General features: G+C 37.3%; 1 pseudogene; it reads left to right on the top strand.

Moving 5' to 3' along the window:
* The first annotated feature begins 4,608 nt into the window (after window positions 1-4,608).
* LOC102884883 lies at window positions 4,609-5,593 on the top strand (annotated as a pseudogene).
* Window positions 5,594-8,693: the final 3,100 nt, after the last annotated feature.

Raw genomic sequence — 8,693 nt, 5'->3', positions numbered from 1 at the left:
TTAATGATGCTGGGAAAACTGGAAAGCCACATACAAAAGAATGAAACTAGACTATTGTCTATCGCCACACACCAAAATTAACTCCAAATGGATCAAGAACCTGAATATAAGACCTGAAACAAATTGCATAGAAGAAAACATAGGTACTAAACCCACAGAGCTTGAATTTAGAGAGGATTTTATGAATTTGATCTCAAAGCAAGGGAAGTAAAAGCAAAAATAAATGGGACTCTATTAAACTCAACATAAGTAAAGAGGCAGCCATTCAAATGGGAAAATATATTTGCAAACAATGCCTCTGATAAGGGCCTAATATCCAAAATATACAAAGAACTCATACAACTCAATAACACCAACAAAAAAATCCAATTAAAAAATGGGTACAGGACCTGAACAGACACCTCTCCTAAGAAGACATACAAATGATCAACAGACGTGAAAAGAAGCTTAACCTCACTAACGATTGGGGAAATACAAATCAAAACAATGGCGTAACCATCTCACATCTGTTAGAATGGCTATCATCAACAGGACAAATAAGTGTTGCAGAGAATGTGGGAAAAAAAGGAACCCTCATACACTGCTGGTGGGACTGCAAATTGGTATAACCACTGTGGAAAACAGTATGGAGTTTCTTCAAAAAACAAAATATGACGCTGCAATCCCTCTTCTGGCTATTTACCCCCAAAATCTGGAAATGTTTATCCACAAAGAGATATGCACCCTGTTGTTCAGTAGCAGCAACATTTACAGTGGCAGGACATGGAAGCAACTGAAGTGTCCTACAGTAGATGATTGGCTAAAGAAGAGCTGATATATTTATACAGTGGAACATTAGCCATAAGATGAAATACTGCCGTTTGTGATATCTTGAGATGGATCTTGAGATAATCATGCTAAGCGAAATCAGAAAAAAATGAAAACTACATGATATCACTCGTGTGGGATATAAATTAAAAAGCAAACAAACATGACAAGCAGAGACTCATGGACATGAACAGTGGATTAATGGTTACCAGAGGGAAGTGGGGAGGTGAATAGGGGTAAACGGGTCAAATATTTGGTGATAGAAGGAAATCTGACTGTGGGTGGTGAACACATAATGCAATATATATATATATACACGACATACTGTTGAATTGTACATTTGAAACATTGGATTTTGTTGATCAATGTTACCCCAATGATTATTTTTTCCCCAATGATTTTTTAATAAAAATTTTAATTAAAAAAACCATTGAATAAAAATATGTTCTCTTGAAATTCTGTTGCACATTTTCAACTAAGAACATGAAAAATTTTTAACCTTTCATTTTACTGTTGTTTTTTGAGAACCTTAAAGCAATTTAAATTGGAGAGAGAAGTACATACAGGTAAACAGCTAGGTTTCCGAGATATGTATACTTAATGTCTCTATAAAGGAGTCTTTTTTAAAGTTCTCTTTGGCTTTTTGAAAATGAGTAGAATAAATCAAAAAAGCTGAAGCTTACCTGGTGTGTAAATTATCATTCACTGTAGTTTACATGTGTAAAAGGTGGACTTTATCGCAGCTTTAATAAACAATGATATTTTTTCTTTTTAACCTGTGATACAAAATCTCCTAAGCCTTACATATGGGTAGAGGTTATTTTTCCTATTTTTGTGTAGCCAAAAGCTATACAGAAAAATTTTGGCAATTATCCACCTTACCAAATACTTTATATCATCTTTAAGTTTAATGCTACCTCCATCAATATCCCAGCAAGATATTTTATAGATATAGACAAGATTATTTGAAAATGTATATGGAAAGGCAAAGGAACTAGAATAGCTAAAATGATCTCAAGTAAAGTGGGAGGAACCAATTCTAGATTTCAAAATTTATAGCTACAGTAATCAAGACTGCTGGTTTTGGTAGAGGGGTAGACATATAGATCAGTGGAACAGAGACCCCAGAAGGAGGACCCACATAAATATGCTCAACTGGTTTTTGACAAAGGTGCAAAAGCAATTCAGTGGAGGAAAGATAGTCTTTTAAATAAATGGTGCTTGAGCAATAGGCAAAAAACATTTAACTTCTACCTAAACTTTAAACCTTATACATAAATTAAAATTAATAAAAAGCGTAAATGTAAAACTAAAACTTTTAGGAAAAGGCAAAATCTTTGGTACCAAGAGTACCAAGAATCTTTGGCAGAGTTCTTAACACTTGACACCAGAAGAATGATTCATAAAAGGAATAATTAATAAATTGTACTTCAAAATTGTTTTCAAAAGATCTTAAGATGATGACAAAACAAGCTACAGAGTGGGAAAAAAAGATGTTTGCATACCACGTATCAACACAGGCCTGGTATCTAGAATGTATAAAGAATTATCAAAATTTAACTAAAACCAATTAGAAAATGGGCAAAAGATATGAACAAACATTTCACCAAAAAGGACATACAGATAACAACGTGAAAAGATGTTGAACATCATTAACCCTTAGAAAATGCAAATTATCAAAAAACCACAATGAGCTATCCCTATATGCCTATCTGAGTGGCTAAATAAAAAAATTGACACCAAATGTTGGCAACGTGAAGAAACTGCATCACTCATTCATGTATTGCTGGTGAAAATGTTAAATGGTATAGTCAATCCGAGAGCAGTTTGGTGGTGTCTTTTTAAAACTAAACATGCAACTATCGTGATCTTGCAATTGCACTCCTGGGCATTTATTCCAGAGAAATAGACAGTTCACACAAAAGCCTGTATATAAATGTGTATAAGAGCTTTATAATAGCTCCAAACTGGAAGCAATCCAAATGTTCTTCAATGGATGAATTAACTGTGGTGCATCCATACCATGGAATACTGCTCAACAATAAAAAACAATGAACTGTTGATTCATACAATCACCTGGAGGAATCTCCAGGGAATTATACTGAGAAAACAATATATTACATACTATATGATTCATTTCTATAACATTCTAGAAATGATAAAATTCTGGACATGGAGTAGAGATCAGGGGTTAAGAAAGAGGTGGGTGTAGGACAAATGTGTGGCTATAAAAAGGACACGTAAGGGATCCTTGTGGTGATGGAACTGTATCTTGGTGATGGGACTGTTCTGTATCTTGACTATCAATGTAAATAGCCTAGTTGAGGTAATTGTGCTTTCTAAGAGAATTGCCTTCAGAGGAGACTGGGTAAAAGGTAAATGAGATCTCTGTATTATTTTTTACAAACTACATATCAATTTACAATTATCTTGAATAGCTTAATTAAAAACAAAACAAATTGCATAAATATTTTGGAATAGAGCAATAAAGCCCCAAAACAAAACAAGAAAATAAACAGCAGAAATTAAATGAACAAAAAAGCAATAGAGAATATTAATAATACAAGTTGGTCCATTGAAAAGGACATTTGGCAAGATTGATCAAGGCAAAAAAATGTGCAAATGCAGACTGAAGGAAAAATGGCTATATGTACAATAGGAAGCATTTAATTTTACTGAGTTAAATGTATATTGGAAAAACTAGAAAAGGATAAATTCCTAGTAAAACAAAAGATATACAATGCTACAGCTGGCACAAGAAAAAACAAAACTTAACATTGACCAAAATGCATTAAAGGAATTGCAAAGGTAATCAAGAACCTCTCTCTCAAAACCTAGGTGTTTTTAAGATAAGTTCTAATACATTTTCAAGGAACAGTTTATTCCTATCATATACAGACTTTTCCAGAGAGAAAACCCACTAGTTCATTGTATGAGTCTAATGTAATTTTGATTCCAAAATCTGATGAGAATAATGCAGTAAAAGAAAAAAAAAATTATAGACTCATTCTATTTACAAAAATTCTACAATATATCTAAATCCAGCTCATATTTAGAAAATACATCAAGAATAAGTAGAATCCCAAGACTTAAGGATGGTTAAACATCAGAAGAATTTCTCAGTGTAATTTCTCTACATTAAGAAGAAAAAATCATATTATTTTGAAAGATGTAGGAAAACTTTTGATAAAGTTCAATACCTGTATATTATAAAAATTGCAACAAGTCAGTAATAAGAGAGTAATTTATTTTGATATATTGTTTACTAAAACTCTACAGCAAATGTCATTCATAATGGAAAACTAGCTGCATTCATTCTCTTTAAGATTAGGATTTCCACTATCATTGCTACAATTTAACATGGTGCTGAAGGTCTTGGCCAAATGTTATAAGGAAAGAAAGAAATATTAGGTGTAAAGACTGGAAAGGAAAGATAAAACTTTAGGGAGGGAAAGTTAGTCTTGGAGCTTCTCCATTTAGTGGTCTGAATCTTCATCAGAAGGTCTTGAGCAGATTGGACCCCAAAGCTTTCATCTTCCTAGATGGAAAAAAAGAGAAGTGCTGATGAACAAAATCTGAACATCAGTTCTGGAAACTGAACTGAGACAGTCATGACATGTATCAGTGTAGTCAAAGAAACTACTCCAGGCTTGTTTAAGTAAAAAAAGGGTTTAATGGATAAATATATGCTTACAAATTATGTGTTGTAGTTTTAAAAATTGACTGCATGTCTCTTTGCTCCTCCTGTTTGACAGACAGCTGTGTCTTTCTGCTCAGTGCCAGCCATGCCCCTGAGGCGCGATGGTGAAGAGTGGAGTGAACAAATTTGGCTGCATTGGGTGCTTGGTTACCAGGGCTGCTTTTAACTCTGGCAAAGTGAATATTGTTGTCATCAATGACCCCTTCATCGACCTCGACTACATGGTCTACATGTTCCAATATGATTCTACCCATGGCAAGTTCAAAGGCACAGTTAAGGCTGAGAAAGGGAAGCTTGTCATCAACGGAAAGCCCATCATCATCTTCCAGGAGCGTGGTCCCACCAACATCATATGGGGTGATGCTGGTGTTGAATATGTTGTGGAGTCCACTGGTGTCTTCACTACTTTGGAGAAGGTTGAAGGGTGGAGCCAAGAGGGTCATCATTTCTGTCCCTTCTGTTGGTGCCCCCATGTTTGTGATGGGTGAGAACCATGAGAAGTATGACAGCTCCCTCAAGATTGTCAGTAATGCTTCCTGCACAACCAGCTGCTTGGCCCCGCTGGCCAAGGTCATCTACAATAACTTTGGCATTGTGAAAGGACTCATGATTACAGTCCATACCATTACTGCCACCCAGAAGGCCCCTCTGGGAAGCTGTGGTATGATGGCTGCAGGGCTGCCCAGAACATCATCTCTGCTTCTACTACCGGTACTGCCAATACTGTGGGTAAGATCATTCCTAAACTGAATGGGAAGCTTGCTGGCATGGTCTTCTGTGTTCCTACCCACAACGTGTTAGTTGTGGATCTGATCTGCCACCTGGAGAAAGCTGCCAAATATGATGACATCAAGAAAGTTGTGAAGCAGGCATCGGAGGGTCCCCTCAAGGGCATCCTGGGATATACTGAGGACCAGGTTGTTTCCTGTGACTTTTAACAGTGATACACACTCTTCCACCTTTGATGCTGGGGCTGGCATTGCCCTCAATGACCACTTTGTCAAGCTCATTTCCTGGTATGACAATGAATTTGGCTACAGCAATAGGGTGGTGGACCTTATGGTCCACATGGCTTCCAAGGAATAAGAGCACCCTGGACTACCAGCCCCAGTGAGAGGAAGAGAGGCCCTCAGCTACTGGGGAGTCCTTGCCCCAAATCAATCCCCCATCACACTGAGAATCTCCTGACTCTCATTTCCATCCCAGACCCCCTGGAGAAGGAGAGGAGGGGCTTAGGGAGTCCTACCTTGTTGTCCACCATCAATAAAGTTCACTGTACCCAGTCCCCCTGACCCCCGCCACAAAAAAAAATTGACCAGATGTTTTAGCTTAGTTTCATCAGTATTGATGATATTATGGCCGAGGTACCTTCTTTAGAGTGAGTGACATCTGGAGTTGGTTTCAAACAACCGTATTCTAGGTGTTTTACGCAGAAAAAAAGAACTTCACATAGGAAATTTTGGATTTTACAAAATCACTGGAAAGTTTAGAGAAGCAGGTTTTAGACTGCAGGTCCAAGAATGACTCCTAGGAAACTCCAGAACTGGCAGTAATTGTGTTCAAGAACTTACCACTATGGCTGTTATTCAGAGTTCAGGACAGGATCTAAGTCTCGGCAGCAGCCCTTGCTGCTTTTCAGATCCTGGAAGAAGGAGCCTGCTACTTTTGCCACTGCAACTCGGTCACGTCATCCCCAAAGACCGAAGATGGACCACTGGCATTTCTACAACCCTATGTGCACATGGAACACTGCCAAAAGGAGCAGGAAAATGACTTTTGTTTCTCCTTTCCATCCAAATTTCTTTCAAGTGCATTTAATTTTGGGGACCTATTTTATATGCAGAACTCTGGTTTTTAGAGTTTGTAGATTTCCAGTCTCTGCAATAAAGAAAAGAATAATCAGAGCCAGATGCATAATTTGCAAGGCTCAGTGCAAAATGAAAATGCAGAGCCTCTTGTTCAAAAAGCAGGGAAAATAAGTGCCATTAAAGATACTAAAATATAAAGATTTTTCTTTTTTTTCCCCAGGGTCTTCTTAACTTGTCATGGTGTTTCTATTTTCTATTTAATGTTGTTCTAAGTAAAGAAAAATTAAAATAGTAAGTTATTAGCTTAGATTATGTTTATCTTTTATTGTACAGTGCCTGTTTTTAAATGCAAATGTAAGAATGTTTAACTGCATGTGGAATCACTGAAATTATACACTTCTACTTTGAAGCTCATACATGCACATGTATTTCATTCTTAAATGAATAGTGGAAATGCTGCAAAAAGTAACTCAACTGCTTTTATTTCACTTCTTGATATGCACACATTTTACCAATATTCTCTACCTTCGACTTACTGATGAGTAAGATGACTGAAAGGAAAAGGAACTATGCATTGCCTTTCCTTCTTTGTCAGCAGTACTACAGGGAAGTCACAAAAATAAGAATGCAATAGGATTCCTAGGTCATTTGTGTTTCTTGGAATGCCATTGTCTTCTTTCTGCATTGGAAGCAAGTTATGGTTTGAGTGGAAAGCATCCCATCAGGATAGTCAACAGCCCTGTTATGCAGTTTTGGCATACCATTGCGGTATATTGGCTTTGAGTCTTGCTGAACTACCAGGCATCACACATCCACCGGAATTCTCTGCTCATGGAGCATTGCAAATTCTGTACGGGAATGAGGCCGCAAGAAACGGCGGATGTGAATATTGCTTACATAGTATCTGTTCATGTGTACGGTCCTTTGCTCCATCAGACTTTACTTGCAAAACATAAATTCAAAGATAAAATTATTTAAAATTTTATAATGGCAACAGCAGAGCTCTAAACCAAATGTGTAGCCCTTCTGAATACAGAGTCTGTGCATAGGTGGAATGTCCATGAGGCTGACCCTGGGCATAATAGAAGGAGGTAGAAATGAATGATGACTGCCAACTACTTTATCCAGTATAGAGAACTTGTAAACTGATGAGTGAGGATAGAAGGTGGGAGAAAAGAAAGCAGAGGGACAGAAAGAAGCCATGACTGTGAGAGAGCACAATTGGTGTTGACTTTCTAGTTCTGTGAAGTTATACTTCCTGTGTCCTGCTTTTTACCAACACCACATTGGGCAATGCAGCGAAAATGCAGCCCCACTGTTAGCTCATATTGTGATTTTGGGTGAATTAGAAAAAGGTACCCCTTTCTTAAGATACTTTACTGCCATCTGTTGGAAAACTGTCATAATAACTGTGTAAATTAATAGTGGCTATGATGAAAGGTGTCTTTTGGACAATGCTAAATCTGTATAAATGTAAGTAACGGCACTGGCTGTTACCCTCAGGGTCTCTGAGGACCAGAGCCACAAATGCTGATAACTCACAACCTGAACTTAGGACACTTAGAGGGCAGCAGGCAGGAGATGAGGTGGCTGGCCAAGGGATGACTCAGACACACATCTGAATCCCAGCATTAGAGGCATTTAATTGAGAATCAAAACCAGTAGTGCCTTACTTTATATTGACTTGTCCCTGACATGGGGTTGTGATAGGGGCTTCTAGCTAGTTCCAACATTTGACAAAACCTAGTAGATGGGCAAATATTTCTATCCAGGAAAAGCCTTTACAGGCTAAAAAAATAAAATAAAATAAAATAAAAAACTTTTTTTTTTTTGCTTTTGGCTTGAGTTATATTAACTCTTGTGTTCCACACATCTTGTGCTAATTAAAAGGTCTGAACATCAGACTAATGTATCTTTTATTAATTAAAAAAAGGAGAAACTGACTCTAAATACAGTTTCTTTCAGAGGGTCCCTGGGGTGGGAAAACAATAAAAGGACTCTCCAAGATACTGCTATTGGAAACCCTGTTTATGGCCAGGCCCTTCTTCGTAGACATGAGTAAGCCAAAGACTTGGAAGAGCAAGGGGCCTGCCTGAGGTCACATCATCTGAATAAACTGCAGAGTTAGGATTCTAAGTCAGATTTCCTAGTTCCTAAGCCAGGCTTCTTCTCAATCTCCATGACTGAGTAACTGCTTCTTTTTTCCTCTTCCTTTTCTTCCTGAAATTTCATGGATCTTTATTCAGACTCATAGAAAAAACACAAACCATTTCGCTAGCATTTGCCAAAAGGTCATCAGCTGCTGTGAATATATTGTATTTAATGACAATTATTAACAATCATTTTTTAACTTCTACACTTACTAGTGACCCAATAAC

This window comes from Pteropus alecto, unplaced genomic scaffold (assembly GCF_000325575.1).
Source record: "Pteropus alecto unplaced genomic scaffold, ASM32557v1 scaffold461, whole genome shotgun sequence".
Taxonomy (NCBI): domain Eukaryota; kingdom Metazoa; phylum Chordata; class Mammalia; order Chiroptera; family Pteropodidae; genus Pteropus; species Pteropus alecto.
This window is presented reverse-complemented; position numbering and strand designations above follow the sequence as displayed.